This window comes from Polypterus senegalus, chromosome 15, assembly GCF_016835505.1.
Source record: "Polypterus senegalus isolate Bchr_013 chromosome 15, ASM1683550v1, whole genome shotgun sequence".
NCBI lineage: Eukaryota > Metazoa > Chordata > Cladistia > Polypteriformes > Polypteridae > Polypterus > Polypterus senegalus.
Genome location: NC_053168.1, coordinates 81,801,906 through 81,814,830, shown reverse-complemented (window position 1 = coordinate 81,814,830; position 12,925 = coordinate 81,801,906).

Here is a 12,925-nt window from a genome sequence, read left to right as displayed (position 1 = left end):
AAACTATGACTAAAAGCAGGAGAAACAGCCGTAAAATAATCACACAAGCTTAATTGTATAAAGATTTGCAATTCACTTGAAAAGAAAAAAACACAAGAAAATGTATACATATAGGTGCATGAAATGAAAATTCAAAACCTGGTCCAACAGTGAGTCGGTAATACACCTAAAATAAAAATGTTTAAGCCAGCAAATATACTTTATATATTTATATTTCACTAAATTATGCAAACCTATTTTCTGTTTGGAACAGAGCCGACCACATAAAGCTGGTCTTCACAGGCTGAATCAGTTTTGCATATCCATCAATGGGTCTCTCTCCTGCTCAAATTCAGCTATAACATCATCCACATCAATCTTGATAGCTTTACGAAAACAAGGGAGATTGTACATTTTAACAAAGCACGCACACAGGACACAAATCTATCTTTTCTAGCCCTTTTGAGCATAAATAAGCTATGTCTATATGCAATAATTGGTTATATTACAAAATGTGTCCATCTGGTATGCATTTTTTCTCTTGACATTCCATACATTTTTCCACTAAATGTTCAACAGAGCTAAACACATAAGCCCAAATGACTGAGCGACCAATATGGTCATAATGAATCTTTATTAGATATAATAAAAGGAGAAAACCTTCTATAGGTTGCATTACGTGTCACGCTGGGCAGGGACCTGGTTTTCCTTGTTCTAGCTGCCGAGTCTTGGTTCCTCTGACAACAGAAACAAAACACAAACAGTTAGCCGACAGAAAATATAACTCAAACAGATCTTGTTTAGCATGGATAATGCAATTTGCTTAGGTTTCTGTAAATTAATGTTGGTTTTAAAAAATAACAGTAATGGTGATTAGAGACAAGTTCAAAAGCTGCTGTCCGAATCTTGGACTTTGTTGCATGGTCTTTTGTATAAGCGAAAGTGTTTACTTCAGCAACAAACTGCTTCAGACAGTTTAGTATGAATTTTACTCGGTTTCACAATTCTTAAGCCACACAAGGCTTTAACCAAATAAAACACCGTGTGTATTAATCTTTAAATACTGATCTGTCGACAGATGCTGGAAACACAAGGGTGTATTTCCTCAGGATCACATTCTAGTAAAAGACAAGTGTGCCCATCCTGAGATTCGAACCCAAACGGCATGCTAAACAAGACCCAGTTAATACATCTTACACAGGTGCAGAACACGTAAGCTACAACAGACTTTACATAATGCTTCATTAAAATCAATCCGGCTCTGTGACTGCGATGGCTGACAAGTGTTTGAGAAAATACACAGGTCTTGAGACTTCCGCCTTGAAGTTGAACAATCTTTCACACTGTGCTTAAATACGTCACTGGCCATCGTCACTCTATGGGGGAAAAAAAGAAAAGAAATGTCAAGCAAAAACGTGTTGGAATGGATGAGTGAACAATACACTTACAGTATGCACAAACAAGCACAGCTGAGGTTCAAGAGAAACAGAACAATTGTTTCAATGATCAATTACCAGTAGCAAGTAGATTTAGCAGAGATGTCTTATTACTCAAAATTCAATGATGGATATAAAATTTATCCTACTTGTATCAATGTGCTCTCAAAATATGCTTGGGCTGTGTAAATAAAAGGCCAAGACAGTTTCTCTGGGTTTTAGTTTGATCTTTAGACAGAGTCGAGTTCCTAAAAGCTACATACAGGCCAAGGCAAAAAATTTATAACACATTGGTACAAAACTTCTAAGACAGAACAATATTGTACATTTGTACATTTGTCACGAACAGCGATGTAAAGGCCAGCATAGTAAAACGGTTCAAAAGCACCTTAAAATCCAAAATGTGGAAATATTTTACATATGCCAATACTTTTCGGTATATAGATGTCCCGTCAGACGTTCTGCAGAGTTATAACCACAGTTTACACACCACGATTAAAACAAGACCTGTAGATGTGACTCCTGAAAATGCCCCGAGTGTTTGGAAAACAATCTATGGTAGGGCGGCAAAGAAAATCTACTCCGTGCACTTTGAAAATAGGTGATCATGTCCGAGTTTCAAAATTAAAAGTGTATTCGAAAAGGCTATGAGCAGTGGTTTATAGATGAGATATTTATTATCGTTGACTCTTTTAAAATGAATCAAACCTGTCTATAAACTAAGGTTACCCAGGTGATGAAATTAAAGAGAGATTTTATGCAGAAGAGTTACAAAAATAAAGCCCGATGCTAACCAGGTGTATACCGCATCCAGAAAATTCTAACCACTCACGGGCAGGTGGTAGAAACAAGCATGTGTTGGCAAAATGGCTTGGTTGGGACAAGAAATTTAACAGTTGGGTCAAGACTTCAGAAGTGAAAGACAAGGAGTTGAGAAACCAAGAAAAAATGTCTAAAGTCAGAAGTGCATTTTATATAACACTGCTGAGTAATTCATCGGCCAGAACTTTTCCCAACACAACAGCATCATTAACCATTCAGGTAGCCAAGACAATAAAACAGCCCAGAGACTGGAAAGTGGCACTGGTGGAACTGACTTACCCACAAATGTTCAATTCCATCACCCAGGAAGCACCATTTACACTAATGAATGAGGAAACAAGAGAGTATGAAGTGACAGACCCAGAGACAGGATGTACCAGAAGGTTTCAGAGAGAGAATCTATTACACACCCAAGGAAACTGGCAGTGCAGCCCAAACACACCATGGGCATCCCATTACCTCAGCCACCTTCCAAACCATACCCTTTATAAAGCAAATCATAAAGTAAACACCAAGGTGTCTTAAAAACAATAACTTTATTGTATATTTCAAGGACACACACAGTTTGCATCCTTTACCTCATGATCTAACCCAACCCATCTGTTATAACAGGATACATAAAGGGAGAGAAAAAAGGATATCAAAGTATCTTAAAACAACAAGTTTATTGAAGCAAAATTCCAAACATAGCAATTAACACGTAGTCTTTGCTTTCAGAGTTACACACTGTGTGCTATACATTATATATATATTTTTACATGTATGAATAAAGCAGGAGAAACAGCAGGAAAATATTCACTGATACATACAGTATATGATGTGGGCATCATAAATGTTTATGTTGGTGTAATGCACTCCTAGACAATAATGTTTTGTACTGTATGTTGCAAACTTCATTGAAAAGATTCCTTGAGCATTCTGTTCATAAATTTGTCAAAAGAGACTTTGGGTAAATTACAGTATGAAACTGCTTAGGAAAATTATACAAACAAGCTTGTGTGAATGAGATCAGTAACCCATTTGAAAAGAAACAAAAACACAATTGTATACAAGTATGAGAACACAATCTAATTGCAAACCAGGTCCAAACCTATCAGTGAACCAATAATACCCCTAAATAAAAGTGTTTAATTCAGCACATGTTTAATATATTTGTATTTCACCAAATTATGCAAGCCTATTTTCTCTGTTTGGAACAGAGCCGACCACTAAAAGATGGTCCTCACAGGCTGAATCAGTTGTGCATAAGCATCAACGGGTATCTCTCCCTGCTCAAACACCGACAGAACATCATCCTGCACCTTTCTCTTGACAGATTTAAGAAAACAGGGAGATTACACATTTTAGCATAGCACAGACACAGGACACAAGTCTAGCCTTTCTACCCCTTTGGAGCATAAATAAGCTAGGTCTATAAGCCCAAGAACGTTTTTAGACAGGCATAGATCCAAATTACCTGTTTAGATTTCTCTGGTTCATGTTCTACCGACTGGTTATCTTCTATAATGATGACACCGGTCTCTGCTTTAGCGGTATGTTTTGTTGTTGCAGAATCCATGTTTTGCTTCTTTCTAGTAAAAGAAAACAGATAATGGTGTGTCTCGGGATGGACCAGCAAGCTCCAATGCCACGAGGGACCAGCGAGAACGCTCGACTGGCCAAGCGACACAGGGACACGGGTAAGCTGGGATCGGCAAGATCCGATGCCGCGACGGACCAGCGAGGGCACTCGCCTGTCCAAGCGACACAGGGACTATGGTTAGCGTAGCCAGTTAAAACCTTGCAAAAGTGGTGGACTCAGCCAACCAACTTAAGCTCGGTCAAAGGAATTGTTAGCTGTAAAACAAGCGTTGGTGTCTCCTTTCTGACTTGGACAGCGGTGGACTCAGCCGACCTGCTAGGTCTCTGTCATAAGGAGATGGCTACCAGTGCTTGGTTTTAATCAAAGGAGAGACAGAAAATAAAAGGAGAGGAAAAAGAAAGAAAGAAAGAAAGAAAGAAAGAAAGAAAGAAAGAAAGAAACACAGCACAACTTACCCAATTCTTATTACTGAGGAGCCGGGCCTTTGGGTCCAAATATCTGTACTTAAATATGCTTTTGGGCGAGGCTTTTACAACGCTGGGGCCAATCAAAACGTTTTAAGAAAAGATTTTTTAAGATAACCCGCCAACATATTTTTAACCAATCAACAAACACATGCCGCATGTTAAGCTAGCCAATGGAATTACACCATGCTGGTTCGGGCGTGTGCTGAGTGCATCCAGCGCTTCCCAAATTCAGAACCGACAATCAGGATACACACCAGGCAGCTGTGATGTGAATGGTCTCATATGGCTAAAAGGCAATATGGCGCGACTGAATAAATGTGTGAACTGGTCTGTCAATGAAAACGGTGTTAGCATATGAATTTAACAGTAACAGACAAAATCTTTGTAATACTGCACATGCAATGGTGGCGCACTCTAACCCAGGAGATCTGGTTTTGCGATTGGGGACGAGAGCAAAAATAAGACGGTCTAGCTATCTATCTATCTATCTATCTATCTATCTATATTATCATGATTAAAATATGAATGTGTGTTATTCTAACATAGCCCCATAAACAATTAGTAAAAAAAAATGGAATGCTTTTCTTGTCATTCTTAATAAACACAATTTAATTTATAATACGCCTAGAAGTTGGTAAGACACGCTAGGGCTAATGGTTTTGTAAATAAATAAAAATCCGGTAACGCTTTAATATTTATATATAAGTCATGAATGTGTGTACACGTTTAATTAGTCTTTTCATTCCTGGCATGATTAACTTGTACCTTTAAAAAGAAGAAAATGCATTATTTTGGTGCATAGCACCCATTTATTAAGTAACTAGGATATGTTAAGGAAAAGAAGCAGCGTTGCTACTCTCTGTATTGGCCCGTGGCGCATGTATAGAGCTGTCGCTTTCTAAATCAGCACATCGGGGTTCGCACCTGGACAGTACAATATGACATTGACTCTTAAAATGTGTATGTTATTATGACCTTACATTAGGCCTACGGTGTGTCATTCTTTTATAGACACATAAATGAAAAGGTAAAATGGAATTCTTTTGTCGTTATTCTTAATACGCGCAATTTAATTTATGATAGGCCTAGAAGTTGGTAAGTCACGCTGGGGCAGACGGTCTTGTAAATAAATAAATAAATAAAACCCGGTAACGCGTTAATATTTATGTATATATAGGTCATGATGGTGTGCACGTGTAATTTGACTTTTTATCCCTGGCATGATTAACTTGTGCCTTAAAATAAGAATAAGAAGAAAAAATGAACCAGAGCAGCGCATGCGTGTGTTGTCCGGTGGCGCACCCGTAGAGCTGTCACTTTCTTAAGATAGGGGATCTGGGTTCGAGTTCGAGTCGGGCAGACAACAAAAGTAAAACATTGACTTTTCAAATGTGTATATGATTATGCATTACTGTATGTTATTCTATTATAGCCAAGTAAACTAAGTGGTCAAATGGAATTCTAGCAGGAGTTTGAAATGAGTAATAGATTTTTACTCGGAAGGCAGATAGGAAGAGCATGCCAAATTTTAGGGCCATCACACTGAAAGTTCTGCCACCCATAGTTACAAACCTGTATTTAGCTACGGTGAGTAAATTAGCGTCACGATGATCTTAAATCCTCACCCAGGGTAATCCGAAACACGTTTCTAACGGTTCAAAATCCTTATAAATAATTTTTCTTTACAAAAGTAACACTCGTCAGGGGGACACTGGAATCTGTTGCTGCTCTTTAAGATGAGGCGAGTGTAGAGGGCCTTGTTGGAACATTCTAGATGTACTCTATTACATAAAATGAAATGATAAAATTCATTGGAATATACGTTTCATCGTCTGTCTATAAGTGATAACGGTGGAACATTCCAGAGGTATTACATATAATAAATGATGCAATTTAATTGTAGCACCTGTTTTACAGTTATGTTTCACCATGTGTCCATAAACGATAACAGCTGATTACGTCATGTTTGGTGGTTATTGGTCTATTATATATAACATGGACGGAATTACACATTAAATATTTTATGCATTTATTATGGAGCATTATGGCTCGCTTCTTAGATTCGGATGAAACTGATGATCACCTTTCCGATTGCCACAGAATTAAGATTTGTATATTATATATTCATGCATAATTAGTGAAAAAAACTTACTTTGTCCCGGTCTGGAGATTGCTCCCGAAGGGATATAATGCTATTTGTATGTACAAAGTCAATTTTAAAATACCGCCACAATATTTCTTACCAGGATTTTCAGCACGTGAGAAATTGCTTGAATCTCTATTGATGACTGTCTCGCCGAAAAAGAGCACCATAAAGGAACCCTTACACGTCTTAACGACATTATTAGTATGACAGATCCCAGGTACGAAAACAAAAACAAAATAAATAAATAAATAAATAAATAAATAAATAAACATTGGTTGTTTAACGAATCCTTTCATTATTAAAACCGATCTGGATGCTGTAAGTATTTGTTCAACCAACAAGCAGTGGGGCCTGTGTTCAGTCCAGGGCCACTGTTCATTGCTTGGAGCTCAATGGACCGCAGCGATAAGACCCTTGCTGGCCAAGGGCCTCACAAATGGGCACACGGTAGAAAAAGAGGATGGGCGTGTGTGATTATTGGGGCCCATCGGCGAGCTGAGTGAACGGATGTACGTGTTAGTATTGTATAACAGCGAATAAGATTGTGTTTGCAACACTTTTATATTGCAAGGTGTGCGCTGGAGAAAAAATATATTACTACGATTTCACGAGTTTATATCCTTAAGTGAAGAAAACCAAAAGATATCCACTTTTTGTACATACAAATAGCATTATATCCCCTTCGGGAGCAATCTCCAGACCGGGACAAAGTAAGTTTTTTTCACTAATTATGCATGAATATATAATATACAAATCTTAATTCTGTGGCAATCGGAAAGGTGATCATCAGTTTCATCCGAATCTAAGAAGCGAGCCATAATGCTCCATAATGCAAAATGCATAAAATATTTAATGTGTAATTCCGTCCATGTTATATATAATAGACCAATAACCACCAAACATGACGTAATCAGCTGTTATCGTTTATGGACACATGGTGAAACATAACTGTAAAACAGGTGCTACAATTAAATTGCATCATTTATTATATGTAATACCTCTGGAATGTTCCACCGTTATCACTTATAGACAGACGATGAAACGTATATTCCAATGAATTTTATCATTTCATTTTATGTAATAGAGTACATCTAGAATGTTCCAACAAGGCCCTCTACACTCGCCTCATCTTAAAGAGCAGCAACAGATTCCAGTGTCCCCCTGACGAGTGTTACTTTTTGTAAAGAAAAATTATTTATAAGGATTTTGAACCGTTAGAAACGTGTTTCGGATTACCCTGGGTGAGGATTTAAGATCATCGTGACGCTAATTTACTCACCGTAGCTAAATACAGGTTTGTAACTATGGGTGGCAGAACTTTCAGTGTGATGGCCCCTAAAATTTGGCATGCTCTTCCTATCTGCCTTCGAGTAAAAATCTATTACTCATTTCAAACTCCTGCTAGAATTCCATTTGACCACTTAGTTTACTTGGCTATAATAGAATAACATACAGTAATGCATAATCATATACACATTTGAAAAGTCAATGTTTTACTTTTGTTGTCTGCCCGGACTCGAACCCAGATCCCCTATCTTAAGAAAGTGACAGCTCTACGGGTGCGCCACCGGACAACACACGCATGCGCTGCTCTGGTTCATTTTTTCTTCTTATTCTTATTTTAAGGCACAAGTTAATCATGCCAGGGATAAAAAGTCAAATTACACGTGCACACCATCATGACCTATATATACATAAATATTAACGCGTTACCGGGTTTTTATTTATTTATTTATTTACAAGACCGTCTGCCCCAGCGTGACTTACCAACTTCTAGGCCTATCATAAATTAAATTGCGCGTATTAAGAATAACGACAAAAGAATTCCATTTTACCTTTTCATTTATGTGTCTATAAAAGAATGACACACCGTAGGCCTAATGTAAGGTCATAATAACATACACATTTTAAGAGTCAATGTCATATTGTACTGTCCAGGTGCGAACCCCGATGTGCTGATTTAGAAAGCGACAGCTCTATACATGCGCCACGGGCCAATACAGAGAGTAGCAACGCTGCTTCTTTTTCCTTAACATATCCTAGTTACTTAATAAATGGGTGCTATGCACCAAAATAATGCATTTTCTTCTTTTTAAAGGTACAAGTTAATCATGCCAGGAATGAAAAGACTAATTAAACGTGTACACACATTCATGACTTATATATAAATATTAAAGCGTTACCGGATTTTTATTTATTTACAAAACCATTAGCCCTAGCGTGTCTTACCAACTTCTAGGCGTATTATAAATTAAATTGTGTTTATTAAGAATGACAAGAAAAGCATTCCATTTTTTTTTACTAATTGTTTATGGGGCTATGTTAGAATAACACACATTCATATTTTAATCATGATAAGATAGATAGATAGATAGATAGATAGATAGATAGACCGTCTTATTTTTGCTCTCGTCCCCAATCGCAAAACCAGATCTCCTGGGTTAGAGTGCGCCACCATTGCATGTGCAGTATTACAAAGATTTTGTCTGTTACTGTTAAATTCATATGCTAACACCGTTTTCATTGACAGACCAGTTCACACATTTATTCAGTCGCGCCATATTGCCTTTTAGCCATATGAGACCATTCACATCACAGCTGCCTGGTGTGTATCCTGATTGTCGGTTCTGAATTTGGGAAGCGCTGGATGCACTCAGCACACGCCCGAACCAGCATGGTGTAATTCCATTGGCTAGCTTAACATGCGGCATGTGTTTGTTGATTGGTTAAAAATATGTTGGCGGGTTATCTTAAAAAATCTTTTCTTAAAACGTTTTGATTGGCCCCAGCGTTGTAAAAGCCTCGCCCAAAAGCATATTTAAGTACAGATATTTGGACCCAAAGGCCCGGGCTCCTCAGTAATAAGAATTGGGTAAGTTGTGCTGTGTTTTCTTTCTTTCTTTCTTTCTTTCTTTCTTTCTTTCTTTCTTTCTTTTTTCCTCTCCTTTTATTTTCTGTCTCTCCTTTGATTAAAACCAAGCACTGGTAGCCATCTCCTTATGACAGAGACCTAGCAGGTCGGCTGAGTCCACCGCTGTCCGTCAGAAAGGAGACACCAACGCTTGTTTTACAGCTAACAATTCCTTTGACCGAGCTTAAGTTGGTTGGCTGAGTCCACCACTTTTGCAAGGTTTTAACTGGCTACGCTAACCATAGTCCCTGTGTCGCTTGGACAGGCGAGTGCCCTCGCTGGTCCGTCGCGGCATCGGATCTTGCCGATCCCAGCTTACCCGTGTCCCTGTGTCGCTTGGCCAGTCGAGCGTTCTCGCTGGTCCCTCGTGGCATTGGAGCTTGCTGGTCCATCCCCGAGACACACCATTATCTGTTTTCTTTTACTAGAAAGAAGCAAAACATGGATTCTGCAACAACAAAACATACCGCTAAAGCAGAGACCGGTGTCATCATTATAGAAGATAACCAGTCGGTAGAACATGAACCAGAGAAATCTAAACAGGTAATTTGGATCTATGCCTGTCTAAAAACGTTCTTGGGCTTATAGACCTAGCTTATTTATGCTCCAAAGGGGTAGAAAGGCTAGACTTGTGTCCTGTGTCTGTGCTATGCTAAAAATGTGTAATCTCCCCTGTTTTCTTAAATCTGTCAAGAGAAAGGTGCAGGATGATGTTCTGTCGGTGTTTGAGCAGGGAGAGATACCCGTTGATGCTTATGCACAACTGATTCAGCCTGTGAGGACCATCTTTTAGTGGTCGGCTCTGTTCCAAACAGAGAAAATAGGCTTGCATAATTTGGTGAAATACAAATATATTAAACATGTGCTGAATTAAACACTTTTATTTAGGGGTATTATTGGTTCACTGATAGGTTTGGACCTGGTTTGCAATTAGATTGTGTTCTCATACTTGTATACAATTGTGTTTTTGTTTCTTTTCAAATGGGTTACTGATCTCATTCACACAAGCTTGTTTGTATAATTTTCCTAAGCAGTTTCATACTGTAATTTACCCAAAGTCTCTTTTGACAAATTTATGAACAGAATGCTCAAGGAATCTTTTCAATGAAGTTTGCAACATACAGTACAAAACATTATTGTCTAGGAGTGCATTACACCAACATAAACATTTATGATGCCCACATCATATACTGTATGTATCAGTGAATATTTTCCTGCTGTTTCTCCTGCTTTATTCATACATGTAAAAAAATATATATAATGTATAGCACACAGTGTGTAACTCTGAAAGCAAAGACTACGTGTTAATTGCTATGTTTGGAATTTTGCTTCAATAAACTTGTTGTTTTAAGATACTTTGATATCCTTTTTTTCTCTCCCTTTATGTATCCTGTTATAACAGATGGGTTGGGTTAGATCATGAGGTAAAGGATGCAAACTGTGTGTGTCCTTGAAATATACAATAAAGTTATTGTTTTTAAGACACCTTGGTGTTTACTTTATGATTTGCTTTATAAAGGGTATGGTTTGGAAGGTGGCTGAGGTAATGGGATGCCCATGGTGTGTTTGGGCTGCACTGCCAGTTTCCTTGGGTGTGTAATAGATTCTCTCTCTGAAACCTTCTGGTACATCCTGTCTCTGGGTCTGTCACTTCATACTCTCTTGTTTCCTCATTCATTAGTGTAAATGGTGCTTCCTGGGTGATGGAATTGAACATTTGTGGGTAAGTCAGTTCCACCAGTGCCACTTTCCAGTCTCTGGGCTGTTTTATTGTCTTGGCTACCTGAATGGTTAATGATGCTGTTGTGTTGGGAAAAGTTCTGGCCGATGAATTACTCAGCAGTGTTATATAAAATGCACTTCTGACTTTAGACATTTTTTCTTGGTTTCTCAACTCCTTGTCTTTCACTTCTGAAGTCTTGACCCAACTGTTAAATTTCTTGTCCCAACCAAGCCATTTTGCCAACACATGCTTGTTTCTACCACGCCTGCCCGTGAGTGGTTAGAATTTTCTGGATGCGGTATACACCTGGTTAGCATCGGGCTTTATTTTTGTAACTCTTCTGCATAAAATCTCTCTTTAATTTCATCACCTGGGTAACCTTAGTTTATAGACAGGTTTGATTCATTTTAAAAGAGTCAACGATAATAAATATCTCATCTATAAACCACTGCTCATAGCCTTTTCGAATACACTTTTTAATTTTGAAACTCGGACATGATCACCTATTTTCAAAGTGCACGGAGTAGATTTTCTTTGCCCGGCCCTACCATAGATTGTTTTCCAAACACTCGGGGCATTTTCAGGAGTCACATCTACAGGTCTTGTTTTAATCGTGGTGTGTAAACTGTGGTTATAACTCTGCAGAACGTCTGACGGGACATCTATATACCGAAAAGTATTGGCATATGTAAAATATTTCCACATTTTGGATTTTAAGGTGCTTTTGAACCGTTTTACTATGCTGGCCTTTACATCGCTGTTCGTGACAAATGTACAAATGTACAATATTGTTCTGTCTTAGAAGTTTTTGTACCAATGTGTTATAAATTTTTTGCCTTGGCCTGTATGTAGCTTTTAGGAACTCGACTCTGTCTAAAGATCAAACTAAACCCAGAGAAACTGTCTTGGCCTTTTATTTACACAGCCCAAGCATATTTTGAGAGCACATTGATACAAGTGAGGATAAATTTTATATCCATCATTGAATTTTGAGTAATAAGACATCTCTGCTAAATCTACTTGCTACTGGTAATTGATCATTGAAACAATTGTTCTGTTTCTCTTGAACCTCAGCTGTGCTTGTTTGTGCATACTGTAAGTGTATTGTTCACTCATCCATTCCAACACGTTTTTTTGCTTGACATTTCTTTTCTTTTTTTCCCCCATAGAGTGACGATGGCCAGTGACGTATTTAAGCACAGTGTGAAAGATTGTTCAACTTCAAGGCGGAAGTCTCAAGACCTGTGTATTTTCTCAAACACTTGTCAGCCATCGCAGTCACAGAGCCGGATTGATTTTAATGAAGCATTATGTAAAGTCTGTTGTAGCTTACGTGTTCTGCACCTGTGTAAGATGTATTAACTGGGTCTTGTTTAGCATGCCGTTTGGGTTCGAATCTCAGGATGGGCACACTTGTCTTTTACTAGAATGTGATCCTGAGGAAATACACCCTTGTGTTTCCAGCATCTGTCGACAGATCAGTATTTAAAGATTAATACACACGGTGTTTTATTTGGTTAAAGCCTTGTGTGGCTTAAGAATTGTGAAACCGAGTAAAATTCATACTAAACTGTCTGAAGCAGTTTGTTGCTGAAGTAAACACTTTCGGCTTATACAAAAGACCATGCAACAAAGTCCAAGATTCGGACAGCAGCTTTTGAACTTGTCTCTAATCACCATTACTGTTATTTTTAAAACCAACATTAATTTACAGAAACCTAAGCAAATTGCATTATCCATGCTAAACAAGATCTGTTTGAGTTATATTTTCTGTCGGCTAACTGTTTGTGTTTTGTTTCTGTTGTCAGAGGAACCAAGACTCGGCAGCTAGAACAAGGAAAACCAGGTCCCTGCCCAGC